Below are 17,631 nucleotides of genomic sequence, written 5' to 3'. Positions count from 1 at the left end.
TCATCAGCTTTTTTGTCTTCAGGAACCGTTTGTTTAGTTAGCGCATGGTGAATGCGGATCTAAAAGTGAGAATCCAAGCAAGCGATTCAGGAAGTGTGTGTCTCCATGTCCCACACACAACCTGTGCTCGAGGGCTCTGAATGCTCCCATTGTGAGAAATTCATAATGCAGAAGCTCCGATCATGCCTGTCCTTATTCTCGAGGTTGTCTGCATCTCACAACTCGGGCTTCAGGCACAACAGAGTTGCCTGCGGCACAGCAGAGTCTTAAGTCATGAGGATCACAGGTCAATCTGGCTGAGGAGTTAGAGAAATGTATGGCTCTTTCACGCTCCTCAGTCGTGGGCTCGATGTACTAATCTGATGGATCAAGATATGCTGTCTCTAACCCCTTATTTACACTGCACACGTCTGCGGCGCATTACGGCTGCGACACGGCTACCGGAGCTCTTCGTGCCGCTTTGCTAAAGATAGGCACCTAGATTTATAGAAAGAAAAATCCTGTCAATTTAAAAATAAACACCCTGTGCAAACTCCCAATTCTATTGCACACCAATATATCCTTGGCAGAGACCCCAAAATCAAGAAAAACCATGTCGGAGAAGCAAATCATGTGGTCTCTCGTATCCAGTCACTTTCGCTCCTGAAATGCTCCTGGTGTAAGTTGGCACCACGTGGAGGACGGAGCAAAACCTTGTCGGAGCTGTAACACGCCGCAGACGTGTGCAGTGTAAATAAGGGGTAATATGTTGCTGGCACCAGTCAGAGGGAGGGGGGTGTTGTTGATGTGGCAGAAGATAGCATATGTACTGAGTCTTCTCAGCCTCCCATCCCCGTCATGGTCCATGCCACAAACAGATTGGATCTGGCCTGGGGGTGTGAGAAACGGGAAGTCGCTTGTGGCAGGCTGGACGAGCACTTCCTGTCAGGCCATAATGTTCCTTCCCTCCATGAGCCGTCCATTCCTTCTAGAACTCCACACAGAACTGGAAAAGCCATATTCAGTTTGCATTCATCCTTTTCACCATTCAAACTACACGAATGTGGAAAGATTGAGTGAGCGGTGATATGTATGGATGCCACCTGTAGAAGAGACGCTTGTGAGCTATCTCTCTCCGAGTGAGTTATATCTTTTCAATCTGTGACAAAAACATCGTAAACACGTCTTTTGGACGTACCTTTGCTCAGTGAGAACTATAACCATGCTTCCCCGTGAAGGAGAACAAATAAAACCATTGCCATGCCTCTTTGGGTCTGCCTGCACATCTCCTTCAGACAAAAAAGTTGATGACGTGTATCTCGGGGACCATCTTATACTTCCGACACTCCGTTAATGACGTCACGGACTGTCGCCAGCCAATGAAATTACGGTGTGTTCATACGTACTTCAGACACCAGTTACACTGATGGCATCCCCATTGTGTCAATCCAAGACACAGTGTCTTGTTCCCCTTCTCAGGGAACCATTGTTACAGTCGTTACGTTACAGGTTACCTGAGACATTTTATATTTATAGTGAATGTTACAACTCAGTAGTTCAAATTGTATATAATATTTTTTATACCATTACACCTCTGCAATGCTCCATGGGATTACAGTTAATTTCCTTATTTCGAAAAAAAAAATAATGGGCAAACAATTTCCGAATCCAAGACCACTGAAAAAGTGAGCAGTCACTGTTGCACTCCATTTTTTTTTTTACAGTTTGTGAAACAAATAAGGAGAGAGAAAATCAACTAAAAGGTCAAGAAGTGTAGGCCTAACTATTGAGAAAAAGAGCATGCGGCCTGAGCCAGGCTCTTTTAGATTTAAGTGTTTAAGGTCAGCCCTCCACATCGGGTTGTGTGTAATTGCCATTCCTTCCCTCTGTCAGATCCTGTTGCCTGATCCCTTTGTTGTGAGAGCAAACACAAGAACACAGCATGATCAGAAACACAATTTGTTGAGGGAAAGAAAAAGAGACTGAAGGAGGATAGCTTCAGAGACACAAGGCTGGGTAGCACTTTGAGAGTGTGATAAAATTGAGTTAGATTGGTACCTTGACAGTGGGAGTTCAGAGAATCTGGGGCTTGTTTGGTGGCTGGTCTATTTCCTGTGGGGTTTCTCAACGGTGCAACTGCTGCATACAAATGGCCCAAAAGCGCATGTCAACTGCCACTAGTGCTGCTAGTCTATAGGCAACCTGTTCTCATTTCTCAGTCAAATTTGCTAACCAAAATCTGTTTGTTTAAATATGTTTAATTATCATGCTACTGTATATCCAGGATGGCTTAAATAAACACTCTCAGAAAAAAAGGTACAAAAGCTGTCGCTGTGGTGGTACCTTTTCAAAAGGTACACTTTTGTACCTAAAGGGGCGGTTTCCCGGACCGAGATTAAGCCTAATCCTAGACTAAAATTGCCCTTTAAACCAGATTAACAGAAATCTGCTTTCTCGGTCAAGGCTTCAAATAGTCCTAGATTTAGTTTAGTCCAGAGTTTAATAAGCTGATTTCCTGGAGGAAGACTAGAGTTACTCCAGGACTAAATCGAGGCTTAAATTAAACCTACCAGGAGGCAGGTTTAACTTCAGATTAACATTGTGTTTCAAAGTGGACACGTGTATTACTTGGATACACACACACACACACACACACACACACACAATTTAATGTATGTGTGTGTGTATATATATATATATATATATATATATATATATATATATATATATATATATATATATATATATATATATACATATATATATATATATATATATATATATATATGTTTATATATATATATATGAAGAGTTCAGATGCAAAAGCCTCTAAGTGCCATCTGAAATCTTCTTCTAGAATGATCATTTTTATCAGGCTCGTATATTTAAGTTCAGTAATTTCACCTAAATGGCAATGAAAATGACCTATTAAATGTCATTTAAGTGAAATTACTGAAATTAAATATACAAGCTTGATAAAAATGATCATTCTAGAAGAAAATTTCAGATGGCACTTAGAGGCTTTTGCATCTGAACTCTTCATATATATACTGTATATATATATATATATATATATATATATATATATATATACTACCGTTCAAAAGTTTGGGGTCAGTAAGAATTTTAATGTTTTTAAAAGAAGTCTCTTCTGCTCACCAAGGCTGCATTTATTTGATTAAAAAAATAAAATAAAGTAATATTGTGAAATATTATTCCAATTTAAAACAGCTGTTTTCTATGTGAATATACAGTAAAGTGTAATTTATTCCTGTGATCAAAGCTGAATTTTCAGCATCATTACTCCAGTCTTCAGTGTCACATGATCCTTCACAAATCACTCTAATATGATGATTTGATGCTCAAGAAACATTCATTATTATTATCAATGTTGAAAACAGTTGTGTACAAATTTTTTTCAAAATTCTTTGATGAATAGAAAGTTCAAAAGAACAGTATTTATCTAAAATCTAATGCTTTTGTAACATTAAACACTACCGTTCAAAAGTTTGGGGTCAGTAAGAATTTTAATTTTATTTTTGGGGGAAAGAAATAAAAATAAATCAATACTTTTATTCATCAAGGATGAGTTAAACTGATCAAAAGTTACAGTAAAGACATTTATAATGTTAGAAAATATTCTATTTTAAATAAATGCTGTTCTTTTGAACTTTCTATTCATTTTTTTTTTATAATTTTGAAAATTTGTACACAACTGTTTTCAACATTGATAATAATAATGAATGTTTCTTGATCATCAAATCATATTAGAATGATTTCTGAAGGATCATGTGACACTGAAGACTGGAGTAATGATGCTGAAAATTCAGCTTTGATCACAGGAATAAATTACAGTTTAAATATATATTAAAATAGAAAACAGTCATTTTAAATTGTCATAATATTTCACAATATTACTGTTTTTTTATTGTTTTTTATCAAATAAATGCAGCCTTGGTGAGCAGAAGATACTTCTTTTAAAAACATTAACAATCTTACTGACCCCAAACTTTTGAACGGTAGTTTGTATATATTACAAACAGACATCCAGCATTTCTTTTCTTTTATTCCATAGCTGGTGTGTGCAGTTTATTTAGCTTGCTTAAAATAATTTTCTCTTGTTTAGTACATTTTTTTTGATTGCAGTCTTTTTCTGATTCCATTGTTTCCTTGGATTTGCTTCTCAGTTCCATGCAATTTTAAGCTTTTCTTGGTTCATTCCATGTTTTACAGGCAACCTCTATCATGCTAATTCAGATTAGCACAGTTGGTTTTAAATTAATCTGGTTTATTTTAGTTCAGGAATCCATAGTCCAGGTGTAACTAATCCGTACTTAATCTGTGTTACAGAAAGCCATTTTTTAAGACACGATTAACTATTCTTGATTAAGGCCTACTCCTGGCTTAATTTAAACCCTGTCCGGGAAACCGCCCCAAAGAGTACATATTAGTCGGGACTAATATACAATATACAAAAATGTACCTTTTGAAAAGGTACCGCCACAGTGACAGCTTTTGTACCTTTTTTTCTGAGAGTGAAAGGTAAATGCTGTAAATGATAAATAAATAAAAAGTAGATAAATAGGTAAGTTATTCTCTATTTCAGTAAGAACTGTTTCTGTATTCCCTGAAATGCCTCAGTTGTAGCCTTGAGTTTTCTTCCAGGAATGTAGGCTACACGTCACATTATTCCTCTTTTAAATAGTTTCCGCTCAAGGCATACTCAGAAAAAAAGGGGCAAGGCCTGGTTGACTTGGTTAGTAGTGTGTTGAAACTTGTGGTTATGGTAAGGGGCGTGACTGATTTCTGAAACATGCTCAAACTGTTGATCAATCACAACACACTGATCCAGTCAACCAATCAGAGCACACTGCACTTTTTGTAAGGAGGGATTTCATAGTGACAGGAACTAAACAGTGTTATTGACAGACTGGGAAGGGAGGTGCTGCAACAACGTTAAATATGTAAAATAATGTGTTTTTTGAACATTCAAGCATGAAAACCTAGTAGACCCCAAAAAACAAAGACTTTGTAAAAGGGCATATAATGGCCTCTTTAAAATTAATTGTTGCAAAGACACTTTTATTTGTGTTATTTGTTGTTTAACTGGCCCTGAGAACAACAAAGTAGCCCCCATGTAAATTAAGTATGAGACTCCTGCTGTATCGCATGTGATTATCACATACATTTCATTGTCATAACCATTGGGCACAAACAAGAAAAAACACTTTTGTAAAATATAGATGAAAACAGTTTTATCAAAGTAGGAGAAAGTGGTTTTGAAAGTAAGCTGAAGTAGATTTTCATGTTCATGGGCTATTTCCATTTAATTGAATGATGCCAAACAGAAGGACAAATAAGGAAACTGAAACCTTCCATCCGGTTATTTATTTATTTTTTGTCAATGGAAGGTTAGAAGAAAAACAACAAGTATATACACTACTATTCAAAAGTTTGAGATCGATAAAAAAATATTATTATTATTTTATTTTATTTTTTTGAAGGAAGTTGCTTATGCTCACCAAGGCTGCATTTCTTTAATAAAAAAAAAAAAAATACAGTAAAAACAGTTATACTGTGAAATATTGTTACACTTTAAATAACTGTTTTAATATATATTTTTCAAATAGGACCGTTGCTTTTCACTCTCTACATGCTACCCTTGGAAGCATGGAATTAGTTTTCACTGTTATGCTGATGATACTCAGCTCTATATTTCTTCACGCCCGGACGAAACGCATCAATTCACCTATAACGGAATGCATAGGTGATATAAAAAATTGGATGACTAGTAATTTCCTACTACTTAATTCTGAAAAAACAGAGATTCTAATTATTGGACAAAAAACGTCTTCACGTAATAACCTAGAATTCTGTCTAACACTTGATGGCTGCTCTGTCAAGTCTTCGTCGTCAGTTTGGGTGTGCTCTTTGATACCTTTGATACCTGGGTGTGCTCTTTGATACCAATCTTTCATTTGAAAGTCACGTGTCTAGTATCTGTAAAGCCGCATTTTTCCATCTTAAAAATATACAGTATCTAAATTACATCATATGCTCTCATTGACAAATGCGGAACAATTAGTTCATGCGTTCATGACATCAAGGCTAGATTATTGTAATGCTCTACTGGGTGGTTGCCCTGCACGCTTAATAAACAAATTACAGCTGGTCCAAAACGCAGCAGCTCAAGCTCTTATACCAGAACCAGGAAGTATGACCATATTAGCCTGGTTCTGTCAACACTGCATTGGCTCCCTATTAAACATCATATAAATTTAAAAATATTAAATAATTCCGGTTCGCGTGGTTACGCAGATCCGACAAAATTCTTTATTATAAATTTTAAGGCCAGACAAGTAGTTTGTTGAGGGTTGGTTTGTAGGCAAGGATTACACGCCTGTGCACATATATTCAAACGCACATACAGTACCTATAGACTGAACTCGTAATACACATGTGCACGCCATCAGCGTTCTCACGGGTTCGCGTTTTTGAAGTTTGCGCAGAAAGAACTTAAGAGTTTTCTGTTAAAACGGTGTCGTGTTAGCGGCCCCTAAGTTAATGACTAATGATCGTTGCGACGGAAGTGAATCAATCAAAACTAACTTTAGCTGGACAATAACTTTATTCTAGAGCTGCTATAAAGCCAAAACAATCTCTGTTACTTTAATTTCCTATTATCAATGTAAAGCCGCTTTGGAACAATCTACATTGTTAAAAGCGTTATATAAATGAAGATGACTTGACTTGACTCAAATGTAAAAAGTCTTTATAGTATCAAATGATGTAAACAGTCTTTAGTGTCACATGATCCTTCAGAAATCATTATAATATGGTGATTTGCTGCTCATGAAACATTTCTTAGTATTATCAATGTTGAAAACCGTTGTGCTGCTTAATATTTTTCTGGAAACCATTTTTTTCATGGTTCTTTGATGAATGGAAATTTCAAAAGAATAGCACTTTTTTGAAATAGGAATATTTTGTAACATTATTATTGTCTTTGCTGTCACTTTTGATCAAATTAATGCGTCCTTGCTGGATAAAAAAAAAAAAAAAAAAAAAATATATATATATATATATATATCAATTAAAACTCACTGACACCAAACTTTTAAACAGTAGTGTACTCTAAATTTAGAGGGGATTTAAGACTCCCCAGCCCTTTGGCTTTTTCCTGCTTCTAGTTGCTCTGGCTTTCTCTCGTCTCTGGGATGCTGAGGCCGGAATCACCACAGCACATCTGTATAGTTATACTTCAGGCAAAACCTTTTTGTTTCTGTCCAGGCTGTTCCTATTCACCCTTTGGCCATGGAACCCAAGGCAGTAAAGGCACATATGCTGGTCTGTCAGAGTATGATGTGTGTAGAGTCTACTTGCAATATGATTTCATTACCTGAGCATCATCATGACACTGCTGATGTCATACATCACATAAGTCAGAGGATTGTGTAGAGGGATTGCCTGAGGCCTTCTATGGACTGAAACACACTCACACTTGTTTATGTAACTGGTAGGGGTGTAACGGTACGCAAAAATCACGGTTCGGTACGTACCTCGGTTTTAAAGTCACGGTTCGGTTTATTTTCGGTACAGTAAGGGAAAGAAATGCAAACATTAAACTGCAGGTTGTTTATTACTATAAACTTTTTTAACAATTTGTTTACACTTTTTTTAAACACTTTTTAATAAAATATAATAAAATATATATAAAATAAAAAAAAAGAATAAGAAATAAAATACTGTTGCAAAGTTCTCCACTAAATAAAATACTCTCAGTCTCAAACCAATATCACATAATAAATTTAATGAAAAATATAAATAAATAACTATGATTACAGTGCAGCATTACCAATCCCAGCTTGTAGGCCTGCTCATATTTAAAAATTAAGGCTGGGAATCGATTAAGAAAAATGAACTAATTAATTGCACAATTTGCTGTAATTAATTGCAATTCCTCCAAGCTTGTAATCATCAATAATTAAACTTAGAATCACCTAATTAAATGAAACACCGGGAAAAAAAGGAACAGAAAATAGCCCTATATTAAAATAATATTAGACATAAATATATCAAATGTATTATTATTTTTCAGTAATCAATCAACATTCAAGTAATCATCAATCAATTTAAGATTTTTTTTAATATATTTTTTTCTAATTATCAAAATAAAATATAGTCCTACAAAGCTATTATTAGCAGAGCATGTGATCAGAGCAGGTCATTTTAGTTTACCATTGTTGCCAGCATGACTATACCAGCTCAGCAAACAGAAGTCTACTACTGAGAAATTTCACATTATTTGAGTGGACTTTGCTTTGCCAGTGCGTGATCGGTACATGATTGAAGCGTTTGGGCCGTTAACGACAGAGCAGAACGCGCAGCGCAAACACACACGAGTCGAACATTGAACATTGAGCAGAGAGCGCAGCGCGCAGACACACACACACACACACACACACACACACACGGAACGGAGAGTGCGGCGGCGCACATGGAGCGGAAAAGCTTTTTTTCGCCCTGCAGTCGATTTCATTGGTTTAGGTTACAGTGACAACAGGTAAAACTTTAGAATCAGCTGCAGGGCGGGATTTGCGCTGAACGCGGAGACTTCCGCCACTTAATAATATGTTTGTGTGGAAACACGAAAATGTACCTATGTTCCGCACACAAAATATTGCATTCGGTCATTCGGTACACACGTGCACCGAACCGAAAGCCCTGTACCGAAACGGTCCGGTACGAATACACGTACCGTTACACCCCTAGTAACTGGTGTAAAACAATGTCCAGCAGTGTACTTTACACAGAACAGGAGAACTCTATAATTTACAAAATATCACAAACATCCTGAAATATTAAAATATCTCAAAATCTCAAATATTGTGATTAACAGTAATACTCTGCGGACTTCCAGGTTCAAGATGTTGATGCTGAAGCTTGTCGTGTCTCAAATGCAATCCGCGGATTGTTTTCCCAGTCAGAGGAGATGGCGGTCTGGCATCGAGATGTCTTCCTTGCTCATCTGATGTGCTTTGGTTTGAGATTTGGAGTAGTTTAGGATTTGACCACGATGTGGGCACAGTTGTCTTCCACTCGAGTGGATTCCATTCTCAATATGGTAGAGAGCTTGAGGCTATGTCAGGAGATTTCTGTCTGATAATGCCAGGCACTGCTGGGTCTCATGTTGCAACCGCCAACATAATACTGTTAGGCTTTCTGCACATGAGACCCTTTCAGTGGTGGCCCTATAGCAAGGGATTTCACCCTTTGTTAAAATCCATGTTTATAAGGGTTTGCTTGCCCTTATAAGAGTTTGCTTATCCATGCTTATACGTTTGTAAGGGTTACATGCCATGAGCTTTGTACCGGTTCCTAACCTTGGGTCCCACTCTAGGGGCGTGTTGCAGTCGCAAAACTATTATGATGGATAACTCGCTGGCAGGCTGGGGGCTGTCATGGACGGGCACCCAGATTGTGGTCACTGGGAAGGCTGTGTGTTTCTAACACTGAGACACTTCTTCCCAGATCTCAGGGGGTTTCATGTGTTGGTGCGGACGGACAATACATCGGTAGAATCTTATAAAATCACCAAGGATTTGCTGCGTTCGCGCCCCTGTTCAGGTTGGTGCAGCAGATCCTGCTCTGGGTAGATGGCAAACTCTCTTAGGGTAGTTTACATCAACAGACACCTGAATATAGGATCAGACATCCTGCCGAGGCAGGGGCTGAGGCCCGGTGATTGGCAACTTTATCCTCAAGTAGTTCACCATATAGCAAAGGAAGTATATATTTTTGCATGTCCTGCTGTTCCCTGCATGGTGCTATACAGCTGAAGCCTATCTACAGACTGCGGGTTCCAGCCGTATATGTGGTTTATGCTTGGGCTACATGGGTACCAAGTGGGCATGGTCCCAAAATGGGCATCTTATCTGGGGCCCACTTGGGTCAGCTAAGTAGGTCCCACATGGGCAAAAACAGGTAGGCTCCCTATGTGGGTCCTAGTTGGGTCACTAATGGGAAATGAGTGCATGGGCTCAAAATGGGCAACACAAATGGGGCCCATTTGGGTTTATCAAATGGGTTAGACATTGGCAAACACAATCAGTCCCATATAGGCTGCCTACATGGGCCCAAGATAGTTCCCACATAGGTAATCTCTATATGGGTTATGAATGGGAAGAAGATATGGGGCCTGCTTGACCAAACCATATGGGTCAGACATGGGCAAACACAATCAGTCCCATATAGGCTGCCTACATGGGCCCAAGGTAGTACCTACATAGGTACCCATCGATAAGGGTTATGAATGGGAAAAACATATGGGGCCCACTTTGATAAACCATATAGGTCAGACATGGGTAAACACAATCAGTCCTATATAGGCTGCCTACATGGGCCCAAGCTAGTACCCACATAAGTAATCTATATATGGGTTATGAATGGGAAAAACATTTGGGGCCTGCTTGACCAAACCATATGGGTCAGACATGGGCAAACACAATCAGTCCCATATAGACTGCCTACATGGGACCAAGGTAGTACCCACATAGGAAATCTCTATATGGGTTATGAATGGGAAAAACATATGGGGCCCACTTTGATAAACCATATGGGTCAGACATGGGCAAACACATTCAGTCCTATATAGGCTCCATACATGAGCCAAAGGTGGTACCCACATAGGTGATCTATATATGGGTTATTAATGGGGAAATACACATGGGGCCTGCTTGGCCAAACCATATGGGTCAGACATGGGGAAACACAATCAGTCCTATATAGGATGCCTACATGAGCCTAAGGTGGGAGCCATATAGGTAATCTCTATATGGGTTCTGAATGGGGAAATACGGGGCCCACTTTGATAAACCATATGGATCAGACATGGGCAGTCCCATATAGGCTGCATACTGTACATGGGCCCAAGGTAGTTCCCACATAGGTAATCTCTATATGGGTTATGAATGGGAAAAACATATGGGGCCCACTTTGATAAACCATATGGGTCAGACAAGGGCAAACACAATCAGTCCCATATAGGCTGCCGGCCCAAGGTAGCAAGGTGGGACCATGCCTTGGTACCCACGTAGCCCAAGCATAAACCATGTAGGGCCCACATATACATGTTGGCTGGGAAGGAACCCGCAGTCTGTAGATAGGCTTCAGCTGTATAGAACCATGTAGGAAGCAGGACTTTGATTAACCATATGTGTTAGACATGGGCAAACACAATAAGTCCCATATAGGCTGCCTACATGGGCCCAATGTAGTACCCACATAGGTAATTCTATATGGGTTATGAATGGGGAAATACATATGGGGGCCCACTTTGATAAACCATATGGGTCAGACATGGGTAAACACAATCAGTCCCATAGGCTGCCTACATTGGCCCAAGGTAGTACCCACATAGGTAATCTCTATATGGGTCCTGAATGGGGAAATACATACAAGAATAATTGTGAATATAATGAATTCAGTAATAAATATAAATTTTGCATCTGTAAATTACATCATAAACTATACACTTGTAAATAACAGGATATACAGGAGTACAGTATAAAGTGCAGTTTCATTCATTTAGCATATTGTGTTTTGTTGAGTTTTCCTTTGAGGCCAACAGTACAGACTTTTATTTTCAGTCGTAGTTGGCACATGACTGAAGTTGAAATATGGTTGAAATAATGTCAGTTGTTGTTTTAATGGTGACACAATGTAACATTTAATATAACATTTAATGCTAAACAGTTGAAACATTTTTTACTTTTTTTTTTTTTTTACTAAATCTGAATTTTGAATCAATGTCATGTCTTCAAGAAATACATAACCTTTGAATTATTATTATTTCTAATTATTTATTTTTTTATTATTATATATTTTCTTTTAGCATTGTATGATATTTTGATCAAAACACCTAAAATCTAAATTTATGTGAAAATATAATCATATTAATAATAATAATAATAATAATGGATAGAATTTCAATCTCAAGAGAGAAGTGCAGCAGAAACTTTTTTGCTTTGTATGATTTTGTTTGGACTTACAATTTTGTGTGTGTGCCTAAAACTTACCATGCATAATTGCATTTTTATTCACACACTGTCGTCAAAACACTATTTGACCAACTACTCAAATAATATAGTCTACAAATAAAACTAAACACACATTTCTTAAAAAAAAAGAAAGAAAGAAAGAAAGAAAGAAAGAAAGAAAGAAAGAAAGAAAGAAAGAAAGAAGAAAAGTCATATTTTCCATTACCACGCTGAAACAATTGCTATTGGTTGTTTCACCTTCTTTGATCATGATTGGTTAATCTGACTGTCATCTACGTAACTGGCCAATGACAACTGTGCGTGCCTTTTTACTGGTCATGTTTGAAAATACATCAGTTTGAGTTGATGACGAAGTGTGTGCTACTGCTCGATAATATTACTCAGTCTTTCCTTATGCCTGTTAAATTCTTATGTTTAAAGCTGCAGTCGGCAAGTGTGCCAGATTGAGTGACTTAGCCAAAATTTTTTAATGTTTACATCTCTCATGCCCCTCCCCCACTACCACCAAGCACCCTCCCATCGAGTTTGTGTTCGTCAGTGTGTGTGCACCAGATCTTCTGTGAACGCACCGTCTCTTCAGCATCAAAGCATCATTTTCTTTTCCTTGGTTGTTTTGGACCTCCTAGCTCTGGTTTTTAACCGAGGAATTGGAAGCTTGTTAGTAGATTTCTCTCCGCCATCACGCTTCGTACAATCCAACACACATGGGCGGATCTTCAGGGGGGCAAGGGGGGGGCAGGTGCCCCCCCACTCTAGAGCCTTGCCCCCCCCAGCTGCCCCCCTAACTTTGATGATCCAAAAACTGTACTTGTAAAAACAACCCGCCACTATGTCCACAAGCTTCTCAAAACAGTGAACTAAACAATACATTTACCAAAAGTGAACAATTTAATTTTAAATTTTAAATGTATTATTAGCCCCTCCCCCCTGCGTGCAGAGCGGCGTTCGCTCAGTCTGGCTTACACACAGTGAGTCTGCTGCGGTGCGGTGGCCCTGCAACCCGACTGGATACACTGAGCTGCCCCAGAGCCTCTGAAGGTGAAGTGAGTTTCCCCAGGTGTAGTTTAAACACACGTTTAACTTAAAGTTACATTTGTAATTAATGTATTGCATGCTAAAGACGATTCAGCATCAGCAAAAACATCGAGTCTATTACGTTAGCCAAAATCAGCGGTCAAATCGCTCCCTCGTGATTTGTAAGAGCACTCTTCCCTTTAGCCTAATTTTGATTTTAGTAAAGACAAGAACAGCTTAATAAAAAATAAAAAATATTGTTTATATCCATAACGTTTACTGATGGTCGCCGTTACGCCGACGTACGTTACGTTACAACACACTATACAGTGGGACATTCTAAAACGCTTAACGTGAAAAACGCTTAACGTGGCTTACTGTACTAAGACAGTGATATTAAATGACCAAACTCAGTACACATCATATTTATATACCATACTATGTATAAAAAATCAGATGAGCCCAGAAATTGAACGCAACGCGTTTAATTACACATTAAGCATTTTTCTCCCATAGAAAACCATTATAAGAAAACGCTTAACGTGGCTTACTGTACTAAGACAGTGATATTAAATTACCAAACTCAGTACACAACATATTTATTTACCATACAGCGTATAAAAAATCAGATGAGCCCAGAAATTGAACGCAACGCGTTTAATTACACATTAAGCATTTTTCTCTCATAGAAAACCATTATAAGAAAATGCTTAACGTGGCTTACTGTACTAAGACAGTGATATTAAATGACCAAACTCAGTACACATCATATTTATATACCATACTGTGTATAAAAAATCAGATGAGCCCAGAAATTGAACGCAACGCGTTTAATTACACATTAAGCATTTTTCTCTCATAGAAAACCATTATAAGAAAACGCTTAACGTGGCTTACTGTACTAAGACAGTGATATTAAATGACCAAACTCAGTACACATCATATTTATATACCATACTGTGTATAAAAAATCAGATGAGCCCAGAAATTTAACGCAACGCATTACTGAGTTTGGTCATTTAATATCACTGTCTTAGTACAGTAAGCCACATTAAGCGTTTTCTTATAATGGTTTTCTATGGGAGAAAAATGCTTTATGTGCAATGAAACCAGGTTACAACTGGGGAAATAACAAATACAATAGGATTAAGTATGGGCGTTAATAGTTGGGAGAAAATATGATGCGTAATAATGATTAGATCTGCATTTGGTCTTAAAGAGGCAGCAGTCTAATAAACCTGCGCTGACGTTTGCTCCATTAATGTGAGTCAAACAACAAAAGGCAAAGAGAAAATCAGTCGCAGCTCTTGAATGATATAAGCTTTAATCTATCTATGATAAACTATGCAGTGTTATTTTAAATCTGACTTTATTAGATGTCTTTTTAGCCCATAGGCCTATTATTCCTGAACAGTAATGTCAGTAGACATTACTGAAATTAAAGCACTGGATATATAATTTGTATATTTGTTTAATTGTATACTTTTTTTGTTTGACCATGTGTTTGTACTTTGTTTTTGGTGTCCTATGTCTTCTGTATATAAAACACAAAAGCCTGCACCCTTCTGCATAACATACATGTTTTATTTGTTTTGTTAAAGCATTGCTTTTTCTTTTGCTATAGATATTTATTTTACATTTCAAAATATAAAGCAATATTAATTGTGTTCTAAATTATTTTTTTCCTCTTTTTTTTTAATATAACAAAAAGAACTGATAATAATACCGTTAAAGTACCGGATCAATAAGGAGTATTGGCAAGAGTAGTAATACCGAACGATACCCATCCCTATTAGCAGCAACGAATTAAAAGTTATGGCCAATTTAACTGTGATTAAATTCAGTATATATACGTCTGCCATATGTTGCCACCCCTCAAAAATTCCTGCCCCCCTCTCGCCACCCCATAAATATTTTTCTAGATCCGCCCCTGCCAACCATAGACTGTAAAAAAATATGGACGTAGTGTCCGTGACGTCACCCGTAGGTTTCTGAAGAGCATTTTTGAAGCCTAAAGTAGGCGGAGCCGGCCGTCGCCATCTTGGCCTTGCGTCACTCCCGGATAACAGAAAATGGACAAAGAGGCGGGGCGTGACGGGCTTTGGTGGAGCTGAGGAACCTGGCCATAGATATGAGCCTGGTTATCTGAAATCACTAGCTCGAGCCTCGACGTGATCGAGTTAGCTGATTATGTAAAGCCAATTAAAAGTTCCTATTTTTGCCCTTCGAAATATTATTTAGTTAAAAGACATGGCTACAAGTGAGACTGTAGGTGTTTCTCAATGTCAAGGATACTTCCTTGGCAGGACTGGTCCTTCCAAGTCACTTCCTTCAGAGGCTAGACGAGACTCATCTTAAGCATTCTACTGTCTATGGTTTTTCAACGGCTCTGGAACAGGCTAGCAAGTGCACGTCAGTGCGTCATTACGTCAGTGAAAATGAAAAACAGAGCGTTGCTATGGACGCAGTTCTGTTCACTCAGGCAATATAATCGTTTTTAAATCAATAAACTCCTTTTTAATCATATTGATTATTTGACTGTCAAGTGTGTTTAAACAGTGCAGGTCAATTTGATCCATAACATAATGGATGTAATTATTTTTTTTAAACAAATGTTTGGTAACGTAAATATATTTACATTTGAAAGCATATTAACGCTCCGACTCCGTTAGTCCGTTAACGTCTAACATTTTGAATTTTTTTAACAAGATAGCAAAGCTGCGCGCATAGGATTGTGGGTGATTTGAGAGCGTGAAGAGCGCGAAGTCTACTCATATGCATCCTTTCCTGTGTATGGGATATTTTTCGAACGAAGGACGCAGTCCTTGGTTGAAATTCCGAGGAGCCTCGACATTGGAACAGTCCTTCGACGGATGTCGATGACGTTGCATCCTCGGAATTCTGGCTTCCGAGGATCCTTCCTTGACATTGAGAAACGCCTTGTGTATTGTGATTCTGTACTATTCTGCTAGTTGAAAATGTATTATGCACTAATATTACTTCGAGATTGTGTGTGTGATAGTGATTTATGGTCCGTCAGCGTGGCATCGCTCAAGTTCGTAACTTAGAGAGCTTATTCAGTCCATTTTAAATTCTGATTTTGGCCACCTCTCAAATGGGTTAAACCATAGATATATTGCCTTTGAAGTGCAAGTAAATGCGCTAGAAAATCCACGCTCATTCATGTGCATTTATAGCACGGACGGAGAAACCGCCGACGCCTGCAGGATTTCATCTGACGGCATAAACATATTATAATCAATCTGTTCCATGAGAGCAGAACGAACGAGCCTTGACGTTTTTAAATTTGACAACTCCAAAAAGCAACGAAATTGCCAGACATCCATTAGTGCATGTTCACATAGGAAAACAACTGAAATGCAGCGCTGGTTGTTCTCTCAAACGATACTCGCCGACAACGACGGAATCCAAAGACGTGGGCTTTGTACCCAAGTAATGGGTGTATTAAATTGTATGAAATAATCCCGAAAAAAAGCACAAACACTGCAGAGAAGGTAAGTTCAGCAGCTAACATTTACTGAGGTGAAGTGACGGCTAGTAACAGCAGACAAACGGCTAGCATTGACATCAGCGACAACCCACCTGTCACTCAAGTGGCCACACCCTTAAATTTAAATATTAATCAACTAAACGAATGAGTTATAAAAAAATGCACCCCCCTCACAGTTGTTATGAAGGGCAACATTAGCTGTATAGACCAAAGCCACATAGAGATCCAGGCTGTAAACATGTTTTTTTCTGCTGTAAAGGTAATTTTAACATGGGGGAGATACAGATTTGACTCACTTCTGCAGCCAGCCCAAGCGGCCAGTCAATGAATTGCAGTTTAACTCACTTCCGTGTTGGTTTCAAGAGAGAGACGGGGAGGTTGGCACTTATGGAAAGCCAAAATGTTCACAATTCGCGTGCTTTTGACCGCCGTATCAATATTAAAACGCCGTCTTCATAACGCCGCCAGGCGTTAAATATGCACCGTCAGGCGATAAGTTAACGTCACACGCCGCCACGCGTTAAAATAACGCCACTCGCCGATAGATGTTAAATTGACGCCACACGCCACTCAAAGTTCAGATTTATGAGCTCATCTACATGGCCCCTCCTCTACTGAGTTTGAGGACTCTACGGCAAGTCGGAGAGGACAATCCAGTTTGGAAGAGGACGAAAATGGCAAGGAGAGGATTTGGTTTGCGGTGTAAACACACTGTAAATGATCTTTGAGTGTGAAGTGTAAATGTAAATGAATTTTGTTCAAGAAAAAATACAAATAAATAAATAAAATAAAAAGGTCTAGCTTAAGATCCGGCGCGATGTAGTCTGGCTCGCCCCTCCCGTTATCAGAGACCAGGGGCACGTTCAAGTTCAAAACGGTGCGCAACGTTTTGCTACGGTTTCCGGGTTGAACGTCATGTTTCCTGGAAACGGCGTGCACCGGTGTGCAACGGGGTTTGAGATACGTTTTCTCTTGTTTGGTGGGTGTGTCAGAACTGCAGTCCAATCAGCAGCAACATGTATATAAAGCACGCGGTATTAAAGTGAACTCGCACAATGGGTTCAATGA

Source organism: Squalius cephalus (assembly GCF_949319135.1).
Source record: "Squalius cephalus genome assembly, chromosome: 16".
NCBI classification, from domain to species: Eukaryota; Metazoa; Chordata; class Actinopteri; order Cypriniformes; family Leuciscidae; genus Squalius; species Squalius cephalus.
Note: the sequence above shows the minus strand (reverse complement) of the source record.